Source organism: Pelodiscus sinensis, chromosome 1 (assembly GCF_049634645.1).
Source record: "Pelodiscus sinensis isolate JC-2024 chromosome 1, ASM4963464v1, whole genome shotgun sequence".
Lineage (NCBI taxonomy): Eukaryota > Metazoa > Chordata > Testudines > Trionychidae > Pelodiscus > Pelodiscus sinensis.
The window spans coordinates 294,482,584-294,495,625 of record NC_134711.1 but is presented as its reverse complement, the minus strand read 5'-3'; the positions used below and the strand labels follow the sequence as shown (position 1 = coordinate 294,495,625).

General features: G+C 49.0%; 1 long non-coding RNA gene across 1 annotated transcript in view; it reads left to right on the top strand.

Moving 5' to 3' along the window:
- Positions 1 to 11,593, top strand: part of LOC142826517 (uncharacterized) — a 113,970-nt gene extending 102,377 nt beyond the window's left edge. Inside the window, exon 4 of the long non-coding RNA XR_012900700.1 lies at positions 10,750 to 11,593. This is a non-coding gene — a long non-coding RNA (uncharacterized LOC142826517). The remainder of the gene's footprint in view (positions 1 to 10,749) is intronic.
- The last annotated feature ends 1,449 nt before the right edge of the window (positions 11,594 to 13,042 follow it).

Genomic DNA, 13,042 nt, shown 5'->3' with positions numbered 1-13,042 from the left:
CACAGACATTTACCTCCCCCCCATCCCCTTTCTGTTCTGAAATTTGATTTGTCCTTTTCATATGTGTTCATTTTTTTAAATTGTATCCTTTGGTATATATGGTTGTGACAATTTTTTTCCACTATTTGATCTGAGAAAGTGGGTCTGGCCCACGAAAGCTCATCACCTAATAAATCATCTTGTTAGTCTTTAAAGTGCTACATAGTTCTGTTTTGTAATTAAGAAGTGCATCATGATTACGCTTTCATTTTGAAGTTCAGCTATGCTCGTGAGTTGTGGTTATTAGGCATATATATGTCTTATGTCTGAACAGCCCTTCCTGTAGCTGCAGAACCTAGTCTTTCCAAGAGTTTTGTTTGACAGTGGAATGGATCATACTGCTGTCATTTAAGTCAGATTTAAATACAGAGTTAGACAGTAAAAGAGTTTGGGTGTTCTAATGATGTCTTGAAGTATGCATGGTGTGAGAAGGTTCTTCTCTCCTCTGTCTTCCTACATATCAGAAAAGAAAGAGAGGACTTCATGATGCAAAAAACACAGTTCATTTCCTAGTCCTCCTGAGAATTAGGGACACAGGCTACATCTAGACTGCAGGCTTCTTGTTCAAGAAGCTTTTATTGGAAGAGATATTCCGCAAAAACTTCTGGAGCAAGAGTGCGTCCACACTACAAAAGCACATCGAAAAAGTGATGGGCTTTTGCACAAGGGAGCATCCAGACTGCATGGACACTCTCTCGAAAGTAAGCTCTGATTGCAATGGACAGAATGGCCATCATTCTTTTTCCTCTTTCCTCTTTTTGTGCCAAAAACCTCTCTTCCCCATTCACACACACCTTTTTGTGAAAAAACTCTTTCACAAAAAGGCGTTCTTCCTTGTAAAATGAGGAATACCTATGCCGGAAAACCCCCACTGTCCTTTCAATTTTTTTGTGCAAAAATGCACTCGAGCTGTGAACGTTCCATGAATTTTTTTGGAAAAACGTCCGTTTTTACAAAAAAACTCTACATTGTAGACATAGCCACAGTTGTTAATTGCTATTGCTCTATTCCAAAGTCCATTGTAGTCAGTGCAAGTCTTTCCATTGTCTGTAAGCAACTTGGCATTAAGCCCTTAATCCTGGCTTGCTCTTTACTGAAATATAAAGTCTTATTACAGCTGAAGAGTTAAAATTCTCATTATAGCGATTAGGATGTTAGACATGCCTTTAGTGTTGGCTTACAGAAAATCAGGTTTATTTCATTATTTTCATTTTCTTTTAATAATTGTCTCCCTGACATCTTTTTCAACATTTTAGATTTAATAAGCACTCAGATCTTAAATATTAAATAAAACAAAGTACATTTTAAAAAGTGAATCAATAATTCTATGGTAAATCCATAATTGTAGGGTGCTAAGCATTCTTATCTGTAATAGAGGTGTCACTTAAATATGTTTTGAAATAATCACAATCAGACCTATGGTCAGGACCTGTGAATCATTGTCACATTAATTTTTTCTCAGACAGACCCTTGACTTCAATGAGAGTCTGTAATTTTGGTGGAACTACGCATCCAAACAAGAGTTGCAAGTCATAATGACCATGTCTATACTAGGAAATTATTTCAAATTTACTGAATTTGATTTATGGACTCCCAGTTTTACAAATTCAAAGTTCTGTGTCTTTACTACAGGGAAGAATCAAATGTGGTCTGAGGAAGACTCCATTAATGTGGATGTGCTACTTCAGACTTAGAGCCCCAGGAAGCATGCCTGGGAGCTGAAGGAGATCTCCCTGAGACCAACTAATTTGAATTCGTGGCACTGGAGCATCCACACTAATGTTATTTCAGACTTACAAATTTGTGTTATTCTTCATGAAAAGCAGTAGTATAGAGTTCAAATTCTGCAGATTCCACCACTTACAAATTCAAATTTGGGATTATTTTGGACTAAAGTCCTAGCGTAGACCCGGCCATTATGTTTTGAAGTTGACATTTATTTGTAATTAGATTGTATTTTTAATTTTGCAAAGGGCTCAAGAGCTAAGGACAGATACTTTTTTGTACATTGTTTATAAATAAAAATAAATAAGAATTTCAAAAAAGTTTTAAGCTCCAAATTTATTTTGCAATCCAATAGCTAAAATCTGAGAATTTCATCTGGATTAGGTTTGATTGTTTTATTGTGGTTTAAGAAATATTATTTTTTAACCAGGACACTAACAAATACAATAAGGCTGTTTAAACATAATCCAGGAATATTTACATTCCATTGAAATAAATGCAGTGGAGAGAGTTCAAGCTAGAAATTAAACTTTCTGCTGAAAATCAGGTTTACATCTTCAGTGCTTTTGACAAGCAGAGCTATGTTGATTTATGTTCTTCTGTGCTTAAGAAATGTTGGTGTTTGTTGAAGTGAAAAAAGATGATGGGGAGACAATTATTAAAAGAAAATAAAAACAATGAAAAAACCCCACAATTTCTATGAGTCAGCACCAAAGGCACATCTAACTTCCTAATCACCATAATGAGAATTTTAAGTCTTCAGCTATAATAAAACTTTATATTTTAGTAAATACCAAGCCATGATTAAGGGCCTAATGCCAAGTTGCTAACAGACTGTGGAAAGACTTTCACTGACTACAATGTGCTTTGGAACAGAGGAATAGTAATTTACAACTGTGTCCCTAATACTCAGGAGGAGTAGGAAATGAGCTGTGTTTTTTGCATCATGAGGTTCTCTCTCTTCCCTGCTATTTAGCAGGATGGAGAAGAGAAAAACTTTCTCACACTATGCATTTTTCATGGGAAACGAGGAAGAAAGAAGTGTTGCTGAGATCTGATCAACTCTGTTAGGGCATGTCTACACTAGCCCCCTAGTTCGAACTAGGGAAGCTAATGTAGGCATTCAAAGTTGCAAATCAAGCCTGGGATTTAAATATCCCACGCTTGATTTGCATGTTCCTGTCCAGTCGCCATTTTTAAATTCCACTAGTCTGAAGTAACTGTCCGTGGCTACACACGGCAGGGACCCGGTAGTTCGAATTAAAGCCCTAGTTTGAACGACATGTTAAAGAGGTAGTTAGAATTAGGGCTTTAATTTGAACTACTGGGTCCCTGCTGCGTGTAGATGCGGGCAGTTAGTCCGGACTTGTAAATTTCAAAAATGGCTACCGGCCGGGAAGATGTAAATAAAGCACGGGATATTTAAATCCCAGGCTTCATTTGCAACTTCAAATGCCTACATTATCCTCCCTAGTTCGAACTAGGGGGCCAGTGTAGACATACCCTAAGTCAGGAAAGAGGAATATATTTGCCCCGTGTGTCTGTGGGAAAACAGAGGAAAAATGGCCCAGCCAGCAATCGAGAATGCTTAATGGAATGACTGCTCCCTTGGCCATCCTCCCTGCCTTACTGACACAACAAACAAAGGGATGATTCTAGACCAATACACTAAGATATGTCAAATATCAAACCTAAAATGCAACAGCTTTTAGATGGGAAGCTTTTTAGAAAGGGAATAGTACTACAGAGTGGCTGTAAAACCCAGCCCTGCATTTCAGAGCACACAAAGCCATGATGCAGCAGGGACCCTAGGCCTTAGCTTTACTGGCTATGAGAAGGCATATACTAAAGGGCAGTTCTGACACTTCAAACAGACGTTGATTTTGCTCTGATCTCTGGTTGTGCTGACTGATGTGAAGGGGGAACTGAGTGGTGGCTCTACCCTCAAAATTTCACTTTCTGTAATTTCACCACACTGCAATGTCTTCCTGGATCGTTCTCCTTTTTTTGGGCACACAAGTGAAGGCACCCATAGTATGGACCTCTGTATTTAACATTTGACATATAATAAATGCCCTATATCTAAATTCAATGCATGTTGAATTCTGTTGATAGATAACATTTTCCACTTCTGCAGTAGTACTGAGGTTGCAAAACAACCTTTCCTCATTGAAGAAACACAAAAATACAAGAAGAATAAAAATGGTTTTAGACTTTTCACCAGTCTCACAGTTGGCAAGAATATTTTTGGCATGGCTCTCTTTGGGAAAAATAGTAGTATCAGGTCTAGACTACATCCCTCTGTCACCAGAGGGATGTAAATTAGACATACCAAAATTGCTAATGAAGCAGGGATTTAAATATCGCGCGCTTCATTAGAATAAAAATGGCCACTGCTTTTTGCCGACGCAGCACTTTGCCAGCAAAAAGCTGCAGTCTAGATAGGGATTGGTCGACAAGAAAAGCCTTTTCCGACCAATCCTGTAAACCTCCGAGCACGAGGCATAAGGGATCAGTCAGAAAAGGCTTTCCTTGTCAACCGAACCCCATCTAGACTGCCTCTTTTTGCCAGCAAAGTGCCACGTCGGCAAAAAGCATCGGCCATTTTTATTCTAATGAGGCACGGGATATTTAAATCCCTCTTCATTTAGCAATTTTGGTATGTCTAATTTACATCCCTCTGGTAACAGAGGGATGTAGTCTTGATATACCCCAGGAATCCAGCTGTGCTGGAACATGCTGCAGCAACTTCACAGAATTTTTGGGGGAAGTTTTAACAGCATTCTGGCATTTTCTGGACTATCACTTCTTGGAAGTACCAGAAGTGAATTCCAGAACTTATGTTTTTTGTTAGGACTGGAGCGTTAGTAGTGTCATAGTAGCAGCCAGAGAGACAATCAAAATCAGACAATAAAGTAGGCAGGGCACAAACACATAGGCTACGTCTAGACTGCAAGCCTCTTTTGAAAGAAGCTTTTTCGAAAGATACTTTTGAAAAAGCCGCTTTCTAAAAAGAGTGTCTAGACTACAATACACGGATCGGAAAAGCGATCCGCTTTTTCAAAAAAGAGCGTCCTGACTGCAGGATGCTCTTTCGAAAGTAAAAGCCACACAGAATCGCTTCTGCTAGGGTATGGGGACAGCATTTCCTTCCGGGTGCTGCTGCCTGCCCTTTGCAGAGATGCGTGGTTAAAGTGACACCCCTGAACACCCGTTGCTCTGCTCCTGCAGCTGCCTTTGCTGTCCCTCTAGGAGGTAAGCAAGGCATTGCAGTGCTTGTTTGGAGTGCTCAGCTTCCTGGGACACCCTAGCAGGTTTTTTGTTTGGAGGTTTTTCTGTTTTAGACCCGTTTTTTTGGCATGGAGCCAGAGCTGCCCCTGGGCAGGCGATGGCCCCACGCCATCATACTGCAAGTTTTGCTGCATCTGCATGACACAGTCATGAGGCTACTTCCCCATCTGGACCCAGACCAGAGGTATGAAGGGATCGTCCATCATGCAGCCCCACTGCCCTTGCCTCCGAACTTCTTTGTGGACAGATGTTTTTGGAGGCTTGACACCAGCTCTGACTGGTGGGACCGGCTCGTTATGGAGCTCTGGGATGACCGAGAGTGGCTACGCAACTTCCGGATGCGAAAGATCACTTTCCAGGAGCTGTGTACCTGGCTCGCCCTGGCTCTGCAATGGCAAGACACCCACCTGCGGCCCGCTATCCCCCTGGAAAAGGGGGTCGCTATTGCCCTCTGGAAGCTGGCCACCCCTGACAGCTACCGCTCCGTGGGACACCAATTTAGAGTGGGAAGGTCTACCGTTGGATCCATCCTGATGGAGGTAAGTCATTGTCTGGGGACAGTCGCAGTTTTTGGGGGGGGGGAGGGAGACTGTAAGGAAAGGACAAAGTGGAGTGTGAGTGGGAAGAGCTCCTCCACTCACCGTGCACTGCTGGAGGGGGGGAGTTCTGAGGAGGGGATTCCCGGGGTGTTTGAGAGGGAAGGTGGGTGGTGGGTTCTCCTCCTAAGAGATAAGGCACCCCTTCTAAAATTTTGTTGTCTGCCTCTTTCCGCAGGTGGTGAGGGCCATCAATTCTGAGCTGCTGAACAGGCTCGTCCGTCTAGCAGATCTGGACAGCGTCATGGCCGGCTTTGCTGCCCTTGGGTTCCCAAATTGTGGAGGAGCGCTCAATGGGACACACATTCCAATCCGTGCACCGCCCCATCGAACAGCCCAATTCATTAACAGAAAGGGCTACTTTTCAATGGTCCTCCAGGCCCTGGTCGACCATCATGACCAGTTTTCTGACATTTGTGTTTGGTGGTCAGGGCAGGCACATGATGCCCGCATCTTCAGGAACTCGTACCTCTACCGGAGGCTTCAGGCAGGGACATTTTTCCCACATCACGACTTTGCGGTTGGGGTTGTGCACATGCCGGTGTGCATAGTGGCTGATGCCGCCTACACCCTGATGCCGTGGCTGATGAAGCCCTAGACCAGCCACCTGGATGTGAGCAAGGAGCAGTTTAATGCTCACCTTAACCGGGCTCGCAACCAGGTGGAATGTGCGTTTGGATGTTTAAAAGGGAGATTCCAGTGCTTGCTCACACGGCTAGACATGGGGGAATGCAACATCCCTGAGGAGGTGGCCGCGTGTTGCGTTCTCCATAACCTGGTGGAGAGGAAAGGGGAAGCTTTCCTACCAGGGTGGGGTACAGGTGCTGATGGTCAGGAGAGGCACTTTGTCCAGCCCCGGACAGCTGCCATCCGCCAGGCTCACCGGTTTGCTGTTTGCATACGGGAGGCCCTACGGAAGCAATTCTCAATTAGAGGCCACTGACTCTACTGAGGGGCTTCTGCTTGGGGACTGGGCCCTGGCCCAATAAAAGCTTCCGTCCGCAACCCATCTCCTGACCCTGTTTGTGGACATCATAAACACCAGGGTTTGTCTCAAAAGAATAAGTTCTGTTTTATTGTTATAAATATCAGTCACTGAAAAATTGTATAACTGTTGCAAACAGAAAAAAGCTTGTGTTGATTTTTGATGTAGAAAATATACTTTCATGACAAATTATGTACAATACACATTTTGTTTAACACAATCCTTGTTATTTAACTGGGGTGATGGGGGTGCTTGAAACCTGGAGGGGGGAAGGGGACTTGAAACCTGGAAGGGAGAAGGGGATCAGGTTGTACGGTGCTTGCCTGCTCGCAGTCTCCTGCTTGGGCTGCATGTTCGGGGTCCACCATGGCCATGAGATCGGGTGTCTGTCTCATGACTGTCCGTTGGCTGGACAACAGAGGGTAGGTGCTCTTGGGACTGGGAGGTCTGGGGGAGAGGAGGGCCAGGGGGAGAGAGGGGCTCAGGGACAGGGGGACTGGGGGAGAGGGAGGTACAAGGGGGGAAAGGGATGGTGCTGTGGAAGGGGGGTTTGGTGGGGAGGGGTCATGGGGTGCTGGAGGAGCAGGACCAGGCACAGGAGCAGGCAAGCCGCAGACCTCCCTGAGAGTGGCACGCAGGGACGTGCGCTGCTGGACAAGCTCCTCCATCAGCCGATCATGCCACCGAGCCTCTGCCTCTTCCCTCTCTCGCAGGATGGTGTTGAGCTCTTGCACGGCCGCCACATGCTGCCTCAGAATGTCCGCATACACACGTTGTGTCTGCGGCTCCCAGGTCCCCGAGATGGAGATGGAGGTGGGGCTGGGGTGCTGCGGTCCTCTTGCATGGCTGGTCCGGCTGTGGAGGAAAAGAGGAAGACACAATCAGTCATAAAAAACTGGACTATGTAGCACTTAAAATACTAACAAGATGGTTTATTAGGGGATGAGCTTTCGTGGGCCAGACCTACTGCCTCAGATCAGACTGACACGGCTACATTTCTATCACAATCAGTCATGTGTGCAACAGCTGTCCAGAAGGGCATGCTCTCTCCTTGAGACAGGGGAAACAGACATTCTGAAGGTAACACCGTGTGTGACCTGGGCATCAGCCTGAGCATAACAGGTTTCCCTTGTGCATCACCCACTGTGTACCCTCCCCGTGTGTTACACAACCTCTCTGCACTCACCTGCTGCTTCATCTACAGCATCAGATGACGCCTGGGAGGCCTCTGGGGTCTGGGGCTGTGTCTACATTGGCACCCCTTTCCGGAAAAGGTATGCTAATGTAGACTTCGGAATTGCAAATTCCACGGGGGATCTAAATATCCCCCGCGGCATTTGCATTTACATGGCTGCCGCTTTTTTCGACAGATCCCCGTCGAAAATGGTGTTCTTCCTCGTGCAATTAGGTTTACCGCCATCGAAAGAAAAGCCGCGTTCTTTCGATTTAATTTTGAAAGAACGCGGCTGTAGTCTAGATGCAGGTTAAGTTTTTTCGAAAAAAGACTACTTTTTTCGAAAAAACCCTTGAGTCTGGACACAGCCATAGAGACAGACAGTTCTGGCCGTAAAAGTAAACAGTGTAAACAGGCAAGATGGACAGATGGTGGGAAGGGAAGCAAAAGCATAGAAAGGTGAATCAACTTGTGAAAGATCATGCAGCAGGCCAGTAATAGACCCCTATACCTCATGAGACTCAGTTCCATGATACTGGGCCATTCTGCCTTAGAACTGTACTGAAAGGGTACGTCTAGACTACATGGCTCCGTCGATGGAGCCATGTAGATTTGTTTTTTTGGCAAAGGCAAATGAAGCCGCGATTTAAATGATCGCAGCTTCATTTAAATTTACATGGCTGCCGCGCTGAGCCGACAAACTGCTGATCAGCTGTTTGTTGGCTCAGCGCGCTAGTCTGGACGCTCCCCTGCCGACATCAAAGCCCTTTGTCAGCAGTCCCGGTAAACCTCATCCCACGAGGAATAACGGGGCTGCCGACAAAGGGCTTTGATGTCGGCAGGGGAGCATCCAGACTAGCACGCTGAGTGGACAAACAGTTGATCAGCTGTTTGTCGGCTCAGCGCAGCAGCCATGTAAATTTAAATGAAGCCGCGATCATTTAAATCGCGGCTTCATTTGCCTTTGCCTATCTGTCTAATCAACATGGCTCCATCGATGGAACCATGTGGTCTAGACACAGCCAAACAGAGCTCTGCTTCTCACTATTCACTTCCTCCCAGAATATCATCATGGGATGCTTTTGGCCTGATCTGGTAGGTGCGAAATACCTGCATCTTCCATTGATATCACTAAGAGCTGAGGATAAAGTGTAGAATTTAGCCCAGATTGTTCCAAATGTTGAATTAAGGCAAACATTTCAAAAGTGCTTAATTGATGTAGGGGCTTATGGGCCTAGTGACACAAAGAAAGCTCTCCCCCAATCCCTCCTTCCGGGCCCGCAGTGGTCTGAGCCCTGGTCCTTTTAAGTCAACACTGGAGCATGGGGCTTCATTCTCTGTGAAGCTCTGAGACATGGGGGTGGGGCAATGCCATGGTCTGGGCATTGCAGAGAGCTGCTGCTCTGGTCCTGCCCCATTCACCCAAGGCCCTACCCCTTCTGGTGCACAGAGAAGGGCCCCTCCGTACCTGGCCTGGGGGCCCATGGAAGCTGTCGGCTCCCCGCCTCCTGCCCAAAACAGGGGCAGAAAATCTCAGAACCTAGGTCAGCTGCTTTGGGTTTACAATGCAATAGCAGCATAAATATTTAGGCTTGGGCTGAAGCGTGGGCTTTGAAACCCAGCAAAGGGGGAAGGTCTCAGTGTGGACTCCAGCCTGCCCCCGAACATGTACACTGCTGGTTTTTTAGCTCTGGAGTATGATCCCTGTGAGCCTGAGTCAGGCACCGAGACTTCCACTGTGGTTCTTATCATTATTTTTTCTGTATACACCTACCTGCAGTCCCATTTCCAGAAGTCATTAAGGGTATGTCTACACTACCCTCCTAGTTCGAACTAGGAGGGTAATGTAGGCATACCGCACTTGCAAATGAAGCCCGGGATTTGAATTTCCCGGGCTTCATTTGCATAAGCGGGGAGCCGCCAATTTTAAATCCCTGCTTGTTCGAACCCCGTGAAGCGCGGCTACACGGGGCTCGAACTAGGTAGTTTGGACTAGGATTCCTATTCTGAACTACCGGTACACCTCGTACCGGTACACTACCTAGTTCGAGCCCCGTGTAGCCGCGCTACACGGGGTTCGAACAAGCGGGGATTTAAAAATGGCGGCTCCCCGCTTATGCAAATGAAGCCTGGGAAATTCAAATCCCGGACTTCATTTGCAAGTGCGGTATGCCTACATTACCCTCCTAGTTCGAACTAGGAGGGTAGTGTAGACATACCCTTAGGCTCTTAGGCCCTGATGGGTAAAAGGAGACTGTCTTTCCAAGATGGATTGCATGCTCCCAGCTGCAGGGCCCAGACATCAATTGGTTTTAAGTGTACTGCACCCTGTGGTGTACTTGGCATCTTACAGAATGGCTAGCTTAGTATGATCCCTGCCTCAAAGAGCTTACATTCTTAAATAGACACATGAAAAATGAGTATAAGAAAAAAAGAGAAGGGGATTAGGTGAGATTGGATTGATTCTCAATCTAAGAGCTAAATTTAGTTTTCATTTTTATACTGGAATAAATCCAGACTAACTCCTTTGAAGTCACTGAAATAACTTCTGATTTACACCAGTATAAATGAGAGCAGAATTTACAGGTAGAAATTTAAAGATATAGGCATGTAGGAATTTTTTCAGTTTTAGTGGAGACAGCTATATGTGATGAAAATAGCCATCTCCACCAAAACTACTGCTTTCTTTAGGGCTTACAACTTTTGCTGTAGCATCTGACTAGCTACAAGAGCTTTTGAAAATAACATGTTCTTAGTCTTCCATGGGGTATCCCCATGCCAGTACATAGCAAGCATCTCCATGAAGGTAAATAGGCTAGATTCTCAGCTGGTACAGACTGGTTTGGCTCTATTGACCAAGAACAAGCTATGCCAGGGCACGAACACTCCCAGCCACCCGGGCACCCCACTGATTCGCGCTTTGCTGTGTCTCTCCGCAGGTGGTCAAGGCCATCAACCGGGTGCTGCTCCGCAGGGTGGTCTGCCTCGCCGACCCAGACGCCGTCATCTGGGGGTTCGGCGTTCTCGGCTTCCCCAACTGCGGGGGGGCCATCGACGGGACGCACATCCCCATCTGTGCCCCGGAACACCAGGCCTCCCAGTATGTGAACCGCAAGGGGTACTTCTCCGTCCTCCTGCAGGCCGTGTGTGACCACCGGGGACAGTTCACAGACATTAATGTGGTCTGGTTTGGCAAGGCACACGACGCCAGGGTGTTCTGGAACTCCTCCGTGTGCCAGAGGCTGCACGCCAGGGTCGGGGACATGGACATGCCCATCTGCCTGGTGGGGGATGCGGCCTACCCCCTACAGCCCTGGCACATGAAGCCCTACACGGGGCACCTCAACCCCTCCCCCCAGGCCTTCAATGCCAGGCTGACCAGGGCCCGCATCATCATTGAGGGGGCCTTCGGGCGACTGAAAGCCCGATTTAGGTGCCTCCTCACCCGCCTCGACCTCGCCGAGCACAACATCCCTCCCGTGGTGGCAGCATGTTCTGTGCTGCACAGTTTGTGTGAGAGGAAGGGGGAGGCTTTCCTGCCAGCCTGGATGGCTGAGGCTGACCGCATGGCTGGCCAGTACGCTCAGCCCCACACCGCCACCATCCGGGAAGCCCAGCGGGGGGCCGTCCGGATCCGGGAAGCCCTGCGGGAGAGCTTCCTGGTGGAGGAGGAGGAGGACTGACCTCTCCCTGCATGCCCCACTGGGGCCTTCTTCCACCCTCCCCTCCTTTTCCTTTCCCCTCCCTAACCTCCCTTCCTAATGTCAAATAAAGACACCTGTTTTGGCAAAAAAACCCTCTCTTTATTTTACATAACTGGGGTGGGGGGAGGGAGGAGTAAGGGTGGGAGAGGGGAGGGGGAAACCTGGGAGGAGGGAGCTGGAAGGGAGTGGAAGAGGAGGAAGGGAAGGGAAAGCTCAGGTTTGGGGTTCCAGCTGGCTCTCCCATCTCGCAACACTGTGGGTGCGGGGACCTCGGGGGAGAGCAGGAGTGGAGGGTAGGGCAGGAGGGATGGGGGGGTGTGGAGGAAGCGGGAGAGGGAGCAGGGGCAGCAGAGGGAGCAGGGGCAGCAGGGGTGAGAGGAGGAGCAAGAGCTGCGGCAGCCGCAGGAGCCGGAGCAGGAGGAGGCAGGAACTGGTCCACCAGGGTCTGGAGGTGTCCTCTGAGGCCACGGCCCTGCTCCTCCAGCGCATCCACACTCCGCTGGCGCAGTCGAAGGTCCTCCCGGACCCAGTGCTCCTGGTTGCGGAGCAGCTGCTCCATGAGCTGGAGGTGCCGCCGTTGGTAGTCCTCCTGGTTTCTGGCACGCCGGCTGGCCTGGGCGCGGGTGGCTGTTGCAGGCGGGGTGGTGCGCCCTGCAGTCCCAGGTGCTGCGGCTGTGGTGAAACAAGAGCAGCCGTCAGTTCTCCCTGGGGACAAGGTGGGTGAAACCCAGCCCCCCTCTGCAAGGCCAAGGCCCCTGCATGACACCCAGCTGCTGCTCCATGGTGGGCAAGGCCCAGGCGCACGGTCCCTGGGCTCCCTCTCCCCCCCGCCTCCCCGTACACATAAGGGGAGCATGATGGTACTCACAGGTAGAGGCCTCCCTGGCCTCGGACGACACAGGAGATGTTGTCTGTGCGGTTCGTCCGGGGTCCTGGGTCTTGGGCAGGCTTCTGGCTCGCGGCATCCTCTGGCTCCTCTTCCTCGGTGTCCAGGACCAGTCCCTCTGCCCCGGGGTCGATGACCACCTGGGGGGCATGGACGGCATGAGCCCCCAGGATGCAGTCGAGGGCCTGAAAGTGGGGGCAGGCCTCTGGATCGGTCCCTGGCAGGCAGGCCTGGGAGTAGGACTGCTGCAGGTCCTTTATTTTGCAGCGGACCTGCTCCCGGGTCTGCTGGTGGCCTCTGGTGGCCAGGCTGTCAGCCATGCGTCAGTAGACAGCCGCGTTCCTGTGGCTAGTGCGGAGATCGTGGACATTGAAGGCTTCCCCCCAAACCTCGATGAGGTCCACGATCTCCGCACTAGACCAAGCGGGCGCCCGCCTCTTGCGGCCCCAGGCAGGCTCCTGGGAGCTGCCAGGCTCGTCCCGGGAAGAGGGGAAGGGCTGGGTGGCATCGGGTGGCTGGCTCATGGCATGGCAGGTGCAGGGTCTGCTGGCTGGGTGCTGGCAGCCTTGCAACTGGAACAAACTGTGTAGCCAGCCCGTGGCCCTTTAAGGGCTCTGGGGCCAGGAGGGGGGCAGACAAGTT